This window comes from Akebia trifoliata, chromosome 16 (genome assembly GCF_017979445.1).
Source record: "Akebia trifoliata isolate Shusen 1 chromosome 16, ASM1797944v1, whole genome shotgun sequence".
NCBI lineage: Eukaryota > Viridiplantae > Streptophyta > Magnoliopsida > Ranunculales > Lardizabalaceae > Akebia > Akebia trifoliata.
The window spans coordinates 17,740,571-17,760,302 of record NC_141390.1 but is presented as its reverse complement, the minus strand read 5'-3'; the positions used below and the strand labels follow the sequence as shown (position 1 = coordinate 17,760,302).

Below are 19,732 nucleotides of genomic sequence, written 5' to 3'. Positions count from 1 at the left end.
TTTTTTTTTAATTTTAAAAAATAAAAATTGATGTAAAATAGGACTCTATCCATAATTTTTTTTAATTTAAAAATAAATATAAATTATCATTGGATAGGATTATATACCACGTTTTTCTTATATATTTAAAAAAAAATGATATCAATATTTTTAAAAAAATTACTTATTAATTCTAAAAACGAAATAGAAATTAACTCTATCCCAAGATTTTTTTTAATTTACAAAATAAATAGAAATTAACTTCAAATAGGACTATATTAATTTTAATTTAAACAATAAATAATAAATAGAAATTAACTCTATTCCAAGTCTCTTCAAAATGATGTAAGTTTTTTTATTATTATTTTTAAATAATTAATTAAAAATTATATTTTTAACAATTATTATATTTACACCAAAAAAATAATTAAAAATTAAATCATTAATAATTAAATATTAACAAATATTTTTCAATTGTAATATTGCTAAAAGTAAAATAAATTTAAGATATGAACATGATTTTTCTTTAAAAAATTAATTTAATACTAAATTTTAACAATTATTATATTTGTACGTTTTTACGTTTTCTATTTATAAAAACTAATTAAACAATTGAATATTAACAAATATTTTTAAATTGTAATGTTATTTAAAAAAATTGAAAATATGAGCATGATTTTCCTTTGAAAAATTAATTTAATATTAACTTTTAACAATTATTATTGTAACAAATAATTTTAAATTTAATTAAATAATATTTTAATGATAGGTTTTTTAATGAGTGGGATGTTAAGATATCGCTCCTAAACTCACGGTGTATTTAGAAATATGTCATTTTCAATTTTCATAAATTTCACTCACTTTTCAGAGTTAAAATGCCCATTTAATTACTATTTCTTCATCTATAAATAGATATAAATTACAAAATGATCATTTCATTTTGTAATTTTAAAACATAAGCTACCTCACACCCTGGAATCATAAGTTCATATTGAATCTCCCAAAAACTTTTTTGTGATGAGGAATAATTCTGAGTATGAGCATATAAATAATTATTATCAAAATGATAATTGTACAATGAAGTCCGCAATCATTCTTTATCTTAATGGTCTTCTCATAGTCATCTTGATGGTGATACTTTTCTTGTGGCTCCGCTGCAGAGAGAGGCATCACGTCAACCGTATAAACGTGGACCAAAATCCAATTAAGGTGTGTATAATATATACCCTCTGCCTCTAAAAACCAAATTAAATTTTTTACGTTTTATTTTAAGAATTAATTAAAAAATATTTTTTTAATTATTATTATATTAAAAAATCTTTTTTTGATGCTCACTTTAAACAGACACATCTTTTTAAATAATTAATTAAAAAATTAATTATTATGTTTGTATTTTTTACATTTTTTATTTATAAATAATACTCACATACATGTCTCTTCAAATAATTAATTATATTTTATTTTTTAAAAATTAATTAAAAAATATTTTTCTAACAATTATTATATTAAAATATCTTTTTTTATGCTTACTCTAAGTAGACACGTCTCTTCAAAATGGTGAAAATAATTTTCTTATTATTTATTTTTAAATAATTAATTAAAGATTATATTTTTAATCATTATTATATTTACACATTTTTACACGTTCTATTTATAAAAAATACTTAAAAATTAAATATTAACAAATTCTCTTAAAAAATTAATTACGTTTTATTGTTAAAAATTAATTAAAAATATTTTTCTAACTATTATTATATTAAAAAAAAATTAATGCTCACTTTAAGCTCTTCAAATAATTAATTAAAAAATTAATTATTACATTTCACTTTTTTACATTTTCTATTTATAAATTTATTTATAAATAATACCCAAAGACACATCTCTTCAAAGAATTAATTATTATATTTATGCCTTTTTAACAATTATTATAGTAACAAATAATAATTAAAAAATTAATTATATTTTATTTTTAAAAAGTTAATTAAAATATATTTTTTTAACATTAAAATATCTTTTTTTGATGCTCATTCTAAGCAGACACGTCTCTTTAAAACGGTATAAATAATTTTCTTATTATTTCTTTTTAAATAATTAATTAAAAATTATATTTTTTAACAATTATTATATTTACACCATTTTATGTTTTCTATTTATAAAAAATAATTAAATATTAAATATTAAATGTTTTCAGAGAAATTTGAGAAAAAATCTGTAAATAAAAAATCAGATATTTTTTGAAAAATTTACATTGGAAGTTTTTGTGTTTCTTACCAAAATCTATTGGACAAATTCGACGCAACTATTTTAAACATTACTTGAAATAAGGGCTTAATTAGACAAACCTTGACATAGAATTTACCATTTTTATTTCACGTAATGTCTAATAATCTTAATTTAATCATTAGATTTGGATGTTGGAGAAAATAAATTTGGAGAGTGCCCACCAAGTGTTAGCTGAGATGGTAAGAAACAACTTGGTGTGCTCCCCAAATCGTGATTTTGAATCTCTATATACCCTTCCATAGAAATGTGGTTACTTACCCGTCATATCATGTGACAAGATGGGATGGTACGTGAGGCCCAAGTAGATTTGTCTCACCAAACAATGGGGATATTCCTTGGATGAATAAAATGTTAAAAAAAAAATTGGGGGGGGGGTGAAAGGTTAAAAAAAGGTTATCGTACTCCGCAATTCATTGATAAATTAATGATTAATCTATTGAATTGTTGAATTATTGTCAGTACATGTAACGTGCATGTTTCTGTGATGCAGTTCAACTTCCAAGTCATAAGCTAAATAGGAAATTAGCTTATTTAGAAATTTGGGGTAACTTAAGATGCGTAGAATCAAATCCATATACAAAGCTTTCCCATTTCAACGTCATCCACAAACATTTTAGGATGAGGAAACACTTCCATTACTAACTTAGTAAGATCTTGACTCTTACTTAGGGTAGTTGAGATCAAATGGATTACCAATTGGAAATCCAACACCACAGTCCTCAGATTTCATGGCAAACTTATATTGAAAACACACAATTTTCAAAACCAACTTATTTTGAACTTGATCCAATGTTATGGCCACTGAATTCCCAGCTTTAAGATAAAAATTCTATCGTGAAAATTATACGTTTCTTTTGAATTTATTATTATTATTATTATTATTTTTAGGATATATATATATTTTTTTTAAGGAATGATGACAGAATCTCATTGAAACAAATAGTTTGGAGTTTGGACCTTACACTTAGGAAGTTAGGGCCTGCCACAAATTTGGCTTAGAAAATTGCTTTGGTAGTGGGTACGTGTCATATAAAAATTGAATTTAGATTTGGATAAGCCCATTAATATGTTATTTGCACCCAATTACTTAATCCTCTAAGATTGGGTGTACCACATATGTGAGAAGTATGCAATCAAAGCCCTTGAGTTCTTATTTTTAAAAGGACAAAGCTTACAAATTAAATCTCTTTTGTATTGTCTGTTCTTTACCATTCCAGCTAGCACAAACGGGCTTGTACTTCTTTCCTCAACTATTTTCAATGTGGGCAATGATTTGGGATTTAGAAGTATTGGGCCATAAGGTGAGCTCAACACCTTAAGTAAGATTTGAATGCAACTAAATTAGTAAGCCTAGCTTACTCTTTTTTTTTTACAACTTCTGTACTTCTTCTTCTTCACGTCTCTGCTGCGCTCAGCCACGTAGAACCCACTCCTCTTTCACCTCTTCTTTCCTACTCCTTCTCCAATTCTACTTCTTGTTGCATATTTATTTCATTCTCCTCTTTCTTTTTTTTTTAGCTATTATTTTCGTTAGAGCGATCTTCACAACAGGCGTATCCACTCACGTCCTAATTGTAGCCACCTACAGGTATTCTTCTGCTCTCTCTCCCTTTCTCTCTCTTTTTTTTTTTTTTTTTGAAAATAGGGACTGCCCCCAGCATACACAGATGCATACACGTACACCACTCTCTCCTTTTCTCTTCTCCTCTCTTTTTTTTTTAACGATGTTTGGGAAAGGAGTCTCGGGTTTTTTTTTAAAACCAATTTTACTTTCTTCTCTTCTAAATGAAAACAGAGCACCAAAGTTTTGGTGCCTATAGGATCCAATCGAACAAATCATTTGTTCAATACCTCTATTTTACTTCACACTTCAAAGAGCAGCAATTGTTTTCAAGAACTTTTCTCCTAAAAAAATGGCAATTGTAAATCGATTGAATTTTTTTTATTTAATGAAGCTTTTTTTTTTTTTCTTCGTTTCAAACACTAACGGATTTTTTTTTAAGAGGAATTTTTCTTCTCTTCATCTTCTTAGAGATAGTGTAGAAGAGATATGTGGAATCAAATCTTATGTGTTTGTTTTCCCCTGCAACAATAAGCCCCCATAATTTTCCAGCCAAGCAACGATTTGGTGATTGAGTTTTCAACCCCAACACGGAAGTACCGATAGCTTCCAATTTCAATCAGGACTCTTTTAAGGTCTTAAAAGAGTAACATTGGCTTCGATTAAGGGTTCCACCAAACTTCCACGTGCACAACTATGTAGACTGAAGAACTAGATTTTATCTTCATCAACGATGATGATGTTTGTGGGCGAGGTTATGAGTAGAATCTAACCCTTATACAAACCATGTTTCTTTTCTATTCTTTACTCCATTTCCTTCTTGTTTGAGATTCTTTCTTCTTCAAAAGAAAAAATAAATAAAAAATCTTTATTACAATAGCATCAAATAGCTTTAGCTTTTCCAGTTGTTCTGTCTAACTTATATGTACACATCTGTGTCTTTCGTCCTCTTCTACAAGCATCTCAACAGATTGTATGAGCCCTCTAATTAAGTCAAACATTTATATATATAAAGGAATCATTCCAAAAATAGAAAATTGGCCTTTCCTTGTTCTTTGACTTTATTTGATAAATTGTTTTGACATAATGTTTATTATGCCAAGAAACGTAACAACTTTGCTCTTGATTCATTATCCTTGCCTGTATGCTCTAAACGACTAACAAGGGTTGCGATTTGAATGTCTTTGTCTTCCATTGCTTTTGTTAACTTGTTGATGGTGTCTGCCATCTGAGCAACTTGTTCTTCCATCGTTAGCGCTCCAGCTGTCATCACTGCTCTGATGGATGTGTGAGTTTGTGACGGAGAAGTGATCAATAAAGATCTAGACGATCCCTCGCTTGACTTTGAATCAGAGCCAGAATCTGACGAGTCATCTTCTACCACGTCTGCCCATGATTCCTTCGTAGTAAGTGTCGTTTTTGTGGCACGTTTCTTAGAGTGATGCAGAAGAGGCTCAACTAGCTTGGATCCATCAGACTTTGTCATTATTCGTGTCACATGATGATCGCGACTAATAACCTGAGTAGATTCAAGATTGGAAGAAATGATTTTCTTATCTTTCTTAGTAGCGGCAGATGCAACAGCGTTGACGTTGCGAGATGCCATCGATGCTTTACTTGATGTTCTTGCAGTTGATTGAAGATGAGAGGTTGAGATCGTCCCACCGGGCATGCCAGAAATTTGTCGACAATAAATTTTTTACGGATCTACCTCAAGATTCGTAAAATATAATCGTAAATGATTTTATTGATTTTTGATGAAAAATAGATACAGATCTCAATGTTTCCTCTAATTAACAGTCAAACATAAAATAGTGATGATGATGTATGTAGCTTTTCTTCTCTCCGTACTTTGCACTTTATCAGTGTAGTATGCTTTGACGATGTCTTTACTTTGTGTTTGATCTCCTGTAGAGGCTTCTGTAGATCTTCTTCTCTCCAGGCTTCGTGCTTTATCGGTTGAGAATGTTTTCTTGGCTTCCGGAGAAGGGTTTTATGTTTGATCTTCTCTTTAGTCAAAGTCCAGATCTCTGAAGAACCTTGCTTTTGTCTCTGAAGGAAAGCTTGAGAGCTTCTTCTTCTCTAGAGGGAGAGCTTCTGTCTTCTAAGAGAAAGTGATCCAGATCCCCTCTCAATGAGAGAGGCTCTTGTATTTATAGACTAAAAAATAATTTAGCTTTTCAATTAGACCCCCAACTTAAAGATGTTTAATTGATTTATTTAAAAAGTTAATTTGTCAAAATCCCATTTAAAGATTTTATGGATTATTATTGGGCCAAACTTATTGATTTGGGTATAAGGCTCAATATTTAATGTGTGGATCACTTGATTTTTATTTAGATCATGGGCTTCATCTATGAAAGCTCAAATCCAAATTATATGTAGTCTGTAAGAGGCATTTTCCATTTAATGGACTCAATTTGAATTTGAGGCTAATTAAAAAAAAATATGAATTTTTTATTTGTAAATTTGTAAAGACCTTTTCAAAATTTTGGTGCCTACAGTGACAATGGGTTGGGCTTGAAGATGATGGATTTGTTAAAGCTAGAAGTTGAAGATGATGACTTTTAGGTCATTTCAATTAGTGTCCTAAGTAGACCGAGGGCAACCCACTTCAAAATGTGAAGGAATCCACTCGGTACATAACTTGTGGCATTTTGAATTTATTTCATGCCCCTGCATTTCAGTCAAAATTTGAAATACCTCCTTGGAAATGGGCGATGTAATCAAATGGAGGTGGTATCTTCAAAATTTTAAAGCGGACTACCCGCTTCAAAGTTTTTTTCCCATTTAAGTTTATGTATTGTTAACATATGCCCTAATTAAAGGCACACGTTTAGGTGCATTAAATACACCTTGGAAATAAGTATTTGAGGATATTTTTGGTATAAAAAATCTTTTAAGCATTTTTGGTAAGAAATTCAATTTTCAAGATGTATTTAATGCACCCAAAGGTGTGCCCTTAGGGCACATGTTAAGAAAACCCCTTAAATACACCCCCTGGTTACAAATGAATGACTACGATCACATCTACTAAACCCCACTACCAAAAATACACTCGATCCACAACTTTCTTATCCTGCCAATTAGAAATATTCGTACATATTTATCTTCCCCTCACAAACTACTATAAATACCAATCAAACTTCGTCGAACTCACCACCTTTACGTCAAAACCCTCTTATCTCTCTTTATTGCCTTCAATCATCGATCTCGTCGGAATCAATGGCGCCAAAAGCTGGAAGAAAGCCAATTGACGAGAAGAAACCAGTCGTAGAGAAGGTTTCAAAGGTCTCAAAGAATGAATCTTCATTTGCCATGAAGAAACAGAAGAAATCAAAGCTAGCTGTTGAAACCTATAAGATTTACATTTTCAAGGTTTTGAGTTCATCCAGATATCGCAATCTCAAGCAAGGCTATGGGAATCATGAACAACTTCATCAATGACATCTTTGAAAGACTTGTACAGGAGTCATCGACACTCACTCTATACAACAAGAAGCCTACGATCACGACGAGGGAGATCCAGACTGTTGTGCGTCTCATATTGCCTGGTGAGCTGGCGAAGCATGCAGTCTCTGAGGGGACTAAAGCGGTGATGAAGTTTACAACTTCTTAGATTAGGTTTAATGGTGGTTTATTTGTCAAAAGAAAAAAAATTTGTATGTAGGAGATTGGATTTGGAATTTTGAATAAATTTGTCCATTTTCTTTTGAAATACATTTAAGTTGTTCAATTAGGTTTGATAATTTGTGACTTTTTTTCATTTACATCTAATTGATTCTATTTTAGTTCAGATTGATCAGATATGGTTGTTTTGTATTTTATAATCAAGATATCAATGTTATTAATGTTGGTTTCTGGCCCTAAATAGAGTTTTTTGGGTATCTTGTAGGCGGGGTCTGAAGGCATTTTTCGTAATTAAAAATACATGTTTTTCCTTAGGATGCTATAAACATTCCGAGTTCAAAAATCCTAAAAATTGTATTGTATTTTTGCAATTTTCCTCAATAAAAAAATATCATCGCCGCTCGTGGACTTAGACAATTTTACTGAACCACGTAAATCTCTTGTCTTATTTGTTTTCTCTGATTTTATTTTCATAGTTTATCAATCTTGATCGGTCGAAAGGAGTTTTTTCGCAACTATTAAGGTGCTGACGAAGTTACAAGTTCTTAGATTAGATTTGATGTTGATTTCAACATTTTAGTTTTTAAAAGGAAAAATAATTCATTATGTTGGAGATTAGATTTGAATTTTTGATAAATTTGTTTTTTTCTTTTGAAATACATTTGAGTTGTTCAATTGGATTTGAAGTATTTTTACCATCTAATTGACTGAATAAATCAGGTATAAATGGTAGTTTTATGTTTAATAGTTAAGATGTTGATGACATCAATTTTCTTAGTTTAACTTTGGAATTGAAGATTGGAATTGGTGAGGATCATAGAAAAAGGTTCTTATTTTTTATCCTCTAAAAGATTGGAGGAACACTTAATTATTACATTTTTGAAATGTAAAAAAATAATAATAATTCAAATTCTAATACAATTCACTATTGTTGAGTCTTTATTTTACATGTTGCATAGTTCTATAATTTTCTAATTCAAATTTGTTTGATGAATCAAAATTTTTGGTATTTTTAGTGTTGATAGTAAGTAATCTTAATTGAAGTAAATCTGTGAAGATTTTAATGTTTTAAAGTTCATATTTGATATAGAGATGAAATTTACCTATAAAGATTTACAATTTGATTTGTTAAAGTATACATTTGCTTTCCAAATGACATTCCCAACTAAAATAATCTTATTGGTGTGATTGCCTATTTTTTGAATCGTCTGTGTATGTTGTTGTATAAATGTCTTGTAGCGCAATAAATGTCTTGTATTATATTGTTCTACGCAGAGTTTCAATCAACGAGCTAGGGTGAAGGGGTAAAGTCCCGATCCAATTTTTTTAGGGATACAAAAAGGTCAATCGTGCAATATTATCTTAAGGTTCTCTATTTTTTGGAGAAATTAATTTTCTTATGTTGTATTTTTTAAAAATTAATTAAGAAATATTCTTCTAACTAGTATTATATTTGAAAATTTTGATACTCACTTTCAGCAGAAAATAATTAATTATTATATTTGCACTTTTTTACGTTTTCTATTTATAAATTTATTTATAAATAATACTCACTTTAAGCAGACACATCTCATCAAATAATTAATTAAAAAATTAATTACATTTTATTTTTAAAAATATTCTTCCTACAATTATTATATAAAAAAAATCTTTTTTTAATGCTCTAAAAAGACATCTTTTCAAAACAGTGTAAGTAATTTTCTTATTATTTTTTTTAAATAATCAATTAAAGATTATATTTTTAACAATTATTATATTTATAACATTTTACATTTTATATTTATAAAAAATAATTAACTATTAAATATTAACAAATTCTCTTAAAAGCAAAAGTATTTTTGTACGCCAATATTTAAAAATAAATTAATTTTAAAAAATAATAATAATATATAAATTAACTCAAAGTAGGATTCTATTCCACTAAATCAATGTCAAGTATTATAATTTTTTTTATCTACAAAATAAATTGAAATTTACATCAAGTAAGACTATTTTTTTTTAAATAAATAGAAAAAAACGTCATGTAGGATTCTATGCCAGTTTTTCTTATATAAAAAAAAGTTAAAATTATATTTTAAAAATATTAACCTTTTCTTATATCTTTAAAAAAAATAGCTTTGGTTCATTAATTTTTTTAATTTTAAAAATATAAATAAAAATTAACTACATGTATAATTCAATTCCTCTAATTTTTTTAATTTAAAAAAATTAATTTTTTTTGTCAAATAGGACTCTATCTATAATTTTTTTAATTTCAAAATAAATAGAAATTATCCTTGTATGCCACGTTTTTTTATATATTTTAAAAGATAAAAAGCATGTCAATATTTAAAAAAAAAGTTACTTATTTAATCTAAAAAATAAATAGGAATTAACTCTATCCCAAGGTTTTTTTTTTAATTTACAAAATAAATAAATATTAACTTCAAATAGGACTATATTAATTTTTAATTTAAACAATAAACAATAAATAGAAGTTAATTCTATCCCACATCTCTTCAAAATGGTATAAGTAATTTTCTTATTATTTTTTTTAAATAATTAATTAAAAATTACATTTTTAATAATTATTATATTTACACTAAAAAATAATTAAAAATTAAATTATTAATAATTAAATATTAATAAATATTTTTCAATTGTAATATTGCTAAAAATAAAAAATTGAAGATATGAACATGATTTTCTTTTAAAAAATTAATTTAATATTAAATTTTAACAATTATTATATTTGCATTTTTTTATGTTTTCTATTTATAAAAAAATAATTAAAATTAAATTATTTACAATTAAATATTAACAAATATTTTTAAATTGTAATGTTGCTAAAAAGAATCGAAGATATAACATGATTTTCCTTTAAAAATTTAACTTAATATTAAATTTTAACAATTATTATAGTTACAAATAATTTTAAATTTAATTAAATAACATTTTAATGAAAGGTTTTTAATGAGTGGGATGTTAAGATATCTCCCCTATACTCACTGTGTATTTAGAAATATGTCCCTTTCATAAATTCCACTAACTTTCAGAGTTCAAATGCCCACTTAATCATTATTTCTTCATCAATAAATAGATACAAATTACAAAGTGATCATTTCATCTTGTAATTTTAAAATATAAGCTAGCTCACATTCTAGAATCGTAAGTTCATATCAAATCTCCCAAAAATTATTTTGTGAGGAGGAATAATTCTGGGTATGAGCATACAAATAATTTTAGTCAAAATGACAATGATATAACGAAACCTGCAATCATTCTTTACCCTAACTATTTTCTCATAGTCATCCTGATGGTGATATTTTTTTGTGGTTCCGTTATAGAGAAAGGTAATACTTTTTTGGTAATTCTGCTACAGAGAAAGGTATCCCTTCAACCCTATAAATGTGGATTAAAATCCAACTAATGTGTGTATAATATATGTCCTCTACCTCTAAAAAATAAATTAATTTTCTTATGTTTTATTTTTAAAAATTAATTAAAAAATATTTTTCTAACTATTATCATATTAAAAAATATTTTTTTGATGCTTACTTTTTTACGTTTTCCATTTATAAATAATACTTACAGACATGTCTCTGCAAATAATTAATTACGTTTTATTTTTAAAAAATTAAATTAAAAATATTTTTCTAACAATTATTATATTAAAATATCTTTTTTATACTCATTCTAATTAGACATGTCTCTTTAAAACGGTGTCAGTAATTTTTTTTTTATTATTTCTTTTTAAATAATTAATTACAGATTATATTTTTAACAATTATTATGTTTACAACTTTTTACTTTTTCTATTTATAAAAAATAGTTAAATATTAAATATTAATAAATCCTCTATCTCTAAAAAATAAATTAATTTTCTTACGTTTTATTTTTAAAAAATATTTTTTTAATTATTATTATATTAAAAAAACTGATGCTCACTTTAAGCAAATACATCTATAAAAAAAATTAATTATTATATTTTTACGTTTTTATTTCGAAATTTACTTATAAATAATACTCACTTTAAGCAAACACATCTCTTCAAGTAATTAATTATTATATTTACAACTTTTTAACAATTATTATAGTAACAAATAATTAATTAAAAAAATAATTACATTTTATTTTTTTTTAAATTAATTGAAAAAATATATATTTGTTAATTATTATATTAAAATATCTTTTTTTTATGTTCACTCTAATTAGACATGTACGTCTCTTTAAAACAATGTAAGTAATTTTTTTATTATTTCTTTTTAAATAATTAATTAAAGATTACATTTTTAATAATTATTATATTTACACCTTTTTACTTTTTCTATTTATAAAAAATAGTTATAGTTAAATATTAAATATTAATGAATCCTCTACTTCTAAAAAGCAAATTAATTTTCTTACATTTTATTTTTTTTAAATTAATTAAAAATATTTTTCTAACTACTGTTATATTAAAAAAAAATTTGATGTTCACTTTAAGCAGACACGTCTCTCCAAATAATTAATTAAAAAATTAATGATTATATATACACCTTTTTACGTTTTCTATTTATAAATTTACTTATAAATAATACTCACTTTAAGTAAACACATCTCTTCAAATAATTAATTAAAAAATTAATTATTATATTTACAACTTTTTAAAACTTATTATAATAATAAATAATTAATTAAAAAATTAATTATATTTTATTTTTAAAAAATTAATTAATAAATATTTTTTAACAATTATTATATTAAAAAATCTTTTTTTGATGCTTTAAGCAAACACAACTCTTTAAAATGGTGTAAGTAATTTTCTTATTATTATTTTATAAATAAATAATTTAAAATTATATTTTTAACAATTATTATATTTATACATTTTTTCTATTTATTAAAAATAATTAAAAAATAAATTATTAACAATTAAATATTAACAAATTCTCTTCAAAGTAAAAGCATTTTTGTACTCCAATATTTAAAAACAAATCAATTAAAACTTAATTTTTTTAAAAAAAATAGAAATTAACTTAAAGTAGAATTCTATTCCACTAAATCAATGTCAAGTAGGACTTTAACTCCAACTAGGATTTTATTCATTGTTTTTCTTATATTAAAAAATTAAAAATTACGTCAAAATTAAAAAAAATTAAATTTTAATTTAAAAAATAAAAGAAAATTAACTCCTAATAGGATTCTATCCTAATTTTTTTCATTTAAAAAATAAATAGAAATTAATGTCAAGTAGGACTATATTTTTTTCAATTCTATATTCAATTCCTCTATTTTTTTTAATTTTAAAAAATAGAAATTAAAGCCAAATAGGACTCTATCTATAATTTTCGTAATTTAAAAATAAATAAAAATTATCGTTTGATAGGATTCTATACCATGTTTTTCTTGTATATTTAAAATAATAAAAAGAATGTTAATATTAAAAAAAATACTTACTAATTCTAAAAAATAAATATAAATTAGCTCTTTGCCAAGTTTTTTTTTAATTTACAAAATAAATAGAAATTAACTTAAAATATGACTAAATTAATTTTTAATTTAAATAATAAACAATAAATAGAAATTAACTCTATCCCACCTCTCTTCAAAACGGTGTAAGTAATTTTTTTATTATTTCTTTTAAAATAATTAATTAAAACTTATAGTTTTAACAATTGTTATATTTACATCAAAAAATAATTAAAAATTAAATTATTAATAATTAAATATTAACAAATTTTTTAAATTATAATATTGCTAAAAATAAAAAAATTGAAGATATGAACATGATTTTCCTTTAAAAAATTAATTTAATATTAAATTTTAACAATTATTATATTTGCACTTTTTACGTTTTTATTTATAAAAAATAATTAAAAATTAAATTATTAATAATTAAATATCAACAAATATTTTTAAATTGTGATGGTGCTTAAAATAAACTTGAAGATATGAACATGATTTTTCTTTAAAGAATTAATTTAATATTAAATTTTAACAATTATTATAGCTACAAATAATTTTATATTTAATTAAAAATATTTTTCTAACAATAGTTACAATTAAATATTAACAAGTATTTTTAAATTGTAATGTTGTTTAAAATTAAAAAAATGAAGATATGAACGAACATGATTTTCCTTTAAAAAATTAATTTAATATTAAATTTTAAAAATTATTATAGTAACAAATAATTAATTAAAAGATTAATTACATTCTATTTTTAAAAAATTAATTAAAAATATTTTTGATGCTCACTTTAAACAGACACGTCTCTTCAAAACAGTGTAAATAATTTTTTTAAAATAATTAATTAAAAATTATATTATTAACAATTATTATATTAAAATATTTTTATGTTTTATATTTATAAAAATTATTAAAATATTTTTATGTTTTATATTTATAAAAATAATTAAAAAGTAAATTATTAATAATTAAATATTAAAAAATATTTTTAAATTGTAATGTTGCTAAAAATAAAAAAAAAGTGATGATATGGACATGATTTTCCTTTACAAAATTAATTTAATATTAAATTTTAACAATTATTATATTTACACTTTTTATGTTTTCTATTTATAAAAAAATATAATAAAATAACTAAATATTAAATATTAACAAATTTTTTAAATGGTAATGTTACTAAAAATTATAAAATTGAAGATATAAACATAATTTTCCTTTAAAATTTTAATTTAATATTAAAATTTAACAATTATTATAATAACAAATAATTTTAAATTTAATTAAAAAATATTTTTCTAAAAATTATTATATTAATAAAAAAATTTAGTAACCTATCAACTTTCAAGCAGATGCACCTATTCAAAGCAAAATGGTCTTTTTATGTTTGGTGTTGTGTAAATTTATATATATATATATATATATATGGATGGCGTTATTACGACCCCTGTTACGACTCACATTGCGACACACCGTTTGTCTTATATGGGAAAAAATGTTAGGAATGGGCTGATTTTTTGTGAGGATGATCTCTGTGATGAGGGGATCATCCTGACAAAAAATCATCCCATTCCAAAACTTCTAACCCCATCAAAATTGATTTACAAGAATTGGACGGTCTAAAATTTTAACTTGTAAGCATGGGGCTAGAAGTTTCATAATGAGCTGATTTTTGGCAGGGATGATCTCCTCACCATAGAGATCATCTTCACAAAAAATCAGCCCATTCCAAACATTTTTGCCCATATAAGACAAAACGGTGTGTCGCAATGTGAGTCGCAATATGTGTCTACGGAACCCGACCCTATATATATATATATTTGTTAACATATAATATTGGCAATAATTCTCACGACTCACGACTCTTCTCCAAAGAGTTGCTTCCTTTCCTCTCTATATTCGACCATGTTTCTTTTTCTCCATCCCTCTAACAAATTTTACCCATATATCTTTGGATTCTTGCAAGGCGACAAAAAATTGTTACTTTGGATTGATCAAAGCCATCAACAAGTTGCTCCTTTCAACTAAATACTCTCTATTTCTTGAACAAGAAAATCATTTGATTGAATCTGTCTTTTGGGGAACCCTCAAGACATTCTATTTTTGGTGGAAGGTAATCTCATACCTATAAATCTTTTTTAAAGAATCACTCTCTATTTCTTGAACAAGAAGATCATTGATTGAATCTGTCTTTGGGAGAGGACCTCAAGACATTCTACTTTTGTTGGAAGGTAATCTCATGCCTATAAATATTTTTTGAAGAATCACATTACAAATTTTCTTTTTAAGTTTTAACCTTCTATTTTCTTGTGTACATAAAAAAGTAATAAATATTTTTAATAATTAAAAATTAAAATTTTAACAATTATTATATCAATAAATGTTTTTAAATATTAATGTTGTTATGGATGTATTTTTCTTTAAAAAATTGATTAAATATTAAATTTTAATAATTATTATATTTACAAATATTTTAAATATTAATATTGTTAAAAGTAAGGAAATTGAAGATATGGACACGATTTAAAAAAAAAAATTAATTAAAATTTAATTTTAACAATTATTACGTTTTCTTTTTAAATATTAAATAATTAATTAAAAAATAAGTTTACACCACTTCTTATATTGAAAAATCTTTTGTGATTCCTGCTTAAGCATCTTCAAAACAATTTTTTAAAAATTATATTTTAACAACTATTAAATTTTTTTTTCATTCCAACTTTAAATACTTTTTCATATATATATAATAGATTTTAAACATAATATGATATTTTGATTAACATCATTCTTGAATTCTCCATTAGAGTTATTTTTATACAAGAACAATATATAATATCTTTGCAAATTTCTATTTTATTTCATTCATCATTTTTCTATTTGAATTTTGGATCATACAGCCTGCACGTGCAAGGCCCACTAGTAATTATTAAAGAGTGAATCCATAATGATGTCTTGTTACTATATATGTGTCACGTTTTTATTGGAGAACAAACACTTTAGAGCCCACTAACTTAAATTCCTACCAAAACACGTCACATAGACCGAGACACTGTTTTGGATCATCCTTACTCATTAGTTAAAACTTAAAACCATAATGGAGGGTAACTAACCAGGCCAAAATTTGCAGAATGTTTAGTAAATTAATTTAGAAAACTAGAATCTAATTCTATTATCTAAGTCAAGTATTCTTTAATGGAGATAATTAGAAAAGTCCAATATGATTTTAACAAACAACGATAAAAAAATTTATTATTAAATAGGAAACCTTTATACTTATAAAGGTTTCTTTTTATGACACTTTCAGGTAGTTTCAAATACAAGTATTGAAGTAGCAGTGTGTACTAAATAGGAAACCTTGTTTAAGAATACCTTGGATTATTCTATTCAAGGCAAGTGCAGGGTTTATTAAAGATAGCTGCTATTGATACCCTTACTTTTACTAATTACACCCCCAATTTCTTAAATTATGTATCACTCCCTAATTAAATATTAAAACACACCATTCAATCAAAACATTACAAAACATTATAACACATTCAAATTTGAGCAGTTGTTGACTATTCAGAGTAGGCATATAAAATTCTAAATCTAACAAATAGAAATCTAAAAGTGTGAATCTCCATTTCGTACATTGAATATGACAAAATTTCAATTTTAGTATACTGTTCATTTTAATCCCCAAAACATGGTTTTACAATGAATTATTCATTTTTATAATCTACAAATTTGTTGATAAAATACCAACAATCTTGCCTTATCAACGATCTTACTAGTAATTTATCAATGAATTCGTTGGTTATAAAAGTGATGAATTCACTGGCAAAACATGTTTTGAGAATTAAAATGAATAGTGTGTAAGGATCTTATTTGATTGAGAATACTTAGATGGTTATTACAAATGCCGCAATAGGGTATTTATAAACATTACAAGAATGATCTAGAAAGTCCCAACTATCCTAATCTAGAAGATTATAAGAATAATCTAGAAAGTCCCAATTATCCTAATCTAGAAGATTATAAGAATATTCTAGAAAGTCCCAACTATTCTAATCTAGAAGATTACAAGAATAATCTAGTAAGTCAAGAATAATCCAGAGATATCCTATTAGGCCCCCTCAAGATGGTGATCCAGAGGAGACACCAATCTTGAAACTAAGTCATGCAGTCAAGTCCGAGAAAGAGGCTTTGTAAGAGTGTCGGCAAGCTGGTCACTGGAAAAAACGTGGGACACACGAAGCATAAAGCGTTGAACAAGATACCGGACAAAATGATAATTAATGGAGATGTGCTTCATGCGAGAGTGAAAAATAGGATTAGCATAAAGATACGTTGCGCCAATGTTATCACTGTAAACAATTGGTGGCGAGGGGAGTGAAACCCCAAGTTCAGCAAGTAGAGACCTAACCCACTAAACTTCTGAAGCAGTAGAGGCAATCGCTCTGTACTCAGCTTCAGTAGAGGAGCGGGCCACAGAGCATTGCTTCTTCGAGTTCCAAGAGATGGGATTAGGATCAAGAAAGAGAACATAGGCCCCTATAGATGTCTGATCATCAAAGTTCCCCACCCAGTTAGCATCAGTGAAATAGTGAAGGGACAGAGAAGAGCTTGCACGAAGGCGAAGTCCAAGATCACGAGTATCGTTTAGATAGCGGAGTAGACGTTTGGCAGCACCCCAATGATATTCAGACGGTACATGCATAAATTGATAGAGTTTGTTAAGTACGAAAACAATGTCTGGGAGCGTGACAAGGAGGTACTGAAGACTTCCAATAACCTGTCGATACAAAGTGGCATCCATAGGGGAAGAGCCATCATAAAGTGAAAGTATAGTGCCAACTACAAGAGGTGTCTGAACCGATTTAGAAAAGAACATGTTGTGTTGAGTAAGTAAGTCCACAATGTACTTCCATTGGGAGAGGAAGCATGAGTTTTGGTGCGAAAGAACTTCGATACTGAGAAAGTAGGATAACGATCCCAAGTCTTTGATCGAGAACCTGGCAACCAGCTGATTAATAACATGAGAAACAAAAATAATATTGCTACCTGTGATAATTAAGTCATCAACATACACCAAGAAGTAAGCAGTGAGACCATCGTGGTTAAACACAAAGAGAGATGTGTCCAACTGGGCATGAACAAAGTCTAACTGAAGCAAAAAAGCTACGAAGTTCTTGATACTACGCCCGAGGTGCTTGCTTAAGACCGTAGATGGCTTTCTTGAGTTTGCAAACATAAGAGGGAAAATTGACATCAATAAAGCCAGGTGACTATGCCATAGAGACCTCTTCATCAAGATGACCATAGAGGAAAGCATTATTGACATCAAGTTGTTGAGAGCCCAACCGCGTGACAGTGCCAGACTCAAAACAAGACGAACACTGGGTTTAACAACTGGGCTGCAAGTGTCATAGTAATCAATGTCAAGTCATTGGTGAAAACCCTTGGCAACAAGGCGAGCTTTGTATTTATCAATAGATCCCTCAGGATTGCGCTTGATTCGAAACTCCCATTTACAATCAACTATATTCTACAAGCTATGAGAAGAAACAAGATCTTATGTACCATTTCAAAGGAAAGCATCAAACTTAGTGGACAAAGCAGAGCGTCATCGTAGATTAGTAAGGGCTTGAGTTACACTCGTGGGCTCAAAGTCAGTAGGTGGATGGGAAGAGATAAGGTAATACTTAGGGTTCGATTTGTGAATGTTATTTTTGGAGCGGGTGAGCATAGGGTAGCTATTGGAGATGGGTCTGGGCAAGGTGAGTGATCAGGGAAATGAGAGGGTCAAAGGAAGAACTCGACGATGAGGAATCATCATTGGAAGCCGTGAGCGAAACCGAAGATGAAGGTTCATCATTGAGCAAGAGAGGTGAACTGGCAGCACCACCACGTGAAGTAGACGGGGGCTTTAAAGAAAATAAAGGAAGATGACGAAGGACTCGAGGGTGGGACAGAAGAGACAAGCATGAAAAATGGAAAAATGTCTTCGACCAACTCAACATGACTAGAAGTAAATATTTTGGAGGAAGATCGATCATAGCAGATATATGCACTTTGTGTTAAGGAGTAGCCTAGAAAGACATAAGCATGAGATCAAGGTTCTAATTTATAAACGGTATACGGACACAGCCATGGGTAACACTGACAACAAAATACACGAAGCTTTTGAAAATTATGGGGATAAACAAACAATTTTTCAAATGAAGACATCATGGAGAGATTAGATTTGGGTATGCAGTTGATGAGGTAGGTAGCTGTGACAAAAACAAAGGGCCAGAAAGTAAAAGGGATGGATGCATGATGGAAGAGGTTGAGGTCGGTATCGACAATATGACGGTGTCGGCGTTCTCAAAAGCCATTGTGTTCGGGAGTATGTGGAAGTGTTGTAAGATGTGTAATCCTACTAGATGTAAGAAAGGAACGGAGTGCAATATATTCCCCCCGTTGTCTGTGTATAAGGTAACTATTTTAGTTTTAGAGTAATTTTTCACAAGAGACTTAAATTTGACAAAGGTTTCAAAAACATCCAGTTTTTGCCTTAGAGGATATAACCATATGTACTTAGTAAAGTGGTCAACAAAAACAATATAGTACTTTAATCCATCAACGGAGAGAACAGGAGAAGACCATACATTAGAAAAAAAAATTCAAGGGGTGTTGAAGATGAAATGGTAGATTCATAAAATGTAAGCTTGTGACTTTTACTAATTTTACAAGAATTACAAGAAAAGTTTGATAGAAGACGGGAAGATAAAAAAAAACATTAGATAAGGCTAAATGACTAATAATTTTGTAGGATGGGTGACCAAGACGGAAATGCCACAAAGACAGGGAGTGAGTGACAGACAAAAG

General features: G+C 26.9%; 1 pseudogene across 1 annotated transcript; it reads left to right on the top strand.

The window, feature by feature from the left end:
- Positions 1-3,541: 3,541 nt before the first annotated feature.
- On the top strand, positions 3,542-7,619 carry LOC147382688 (histone H2B.9-like; annotated as a pseudogene). Its single transcript, XR_015173898.1, has 2 exons — positions 3,542-3,850; positions 5,738-7,619. The product of XR_015173898.1 is annotated as a histone H2B.9-like (transcript).
- The last annotated feature ends 12,113 nt before the right edge of the window (positions 7,620-19,732 follow it).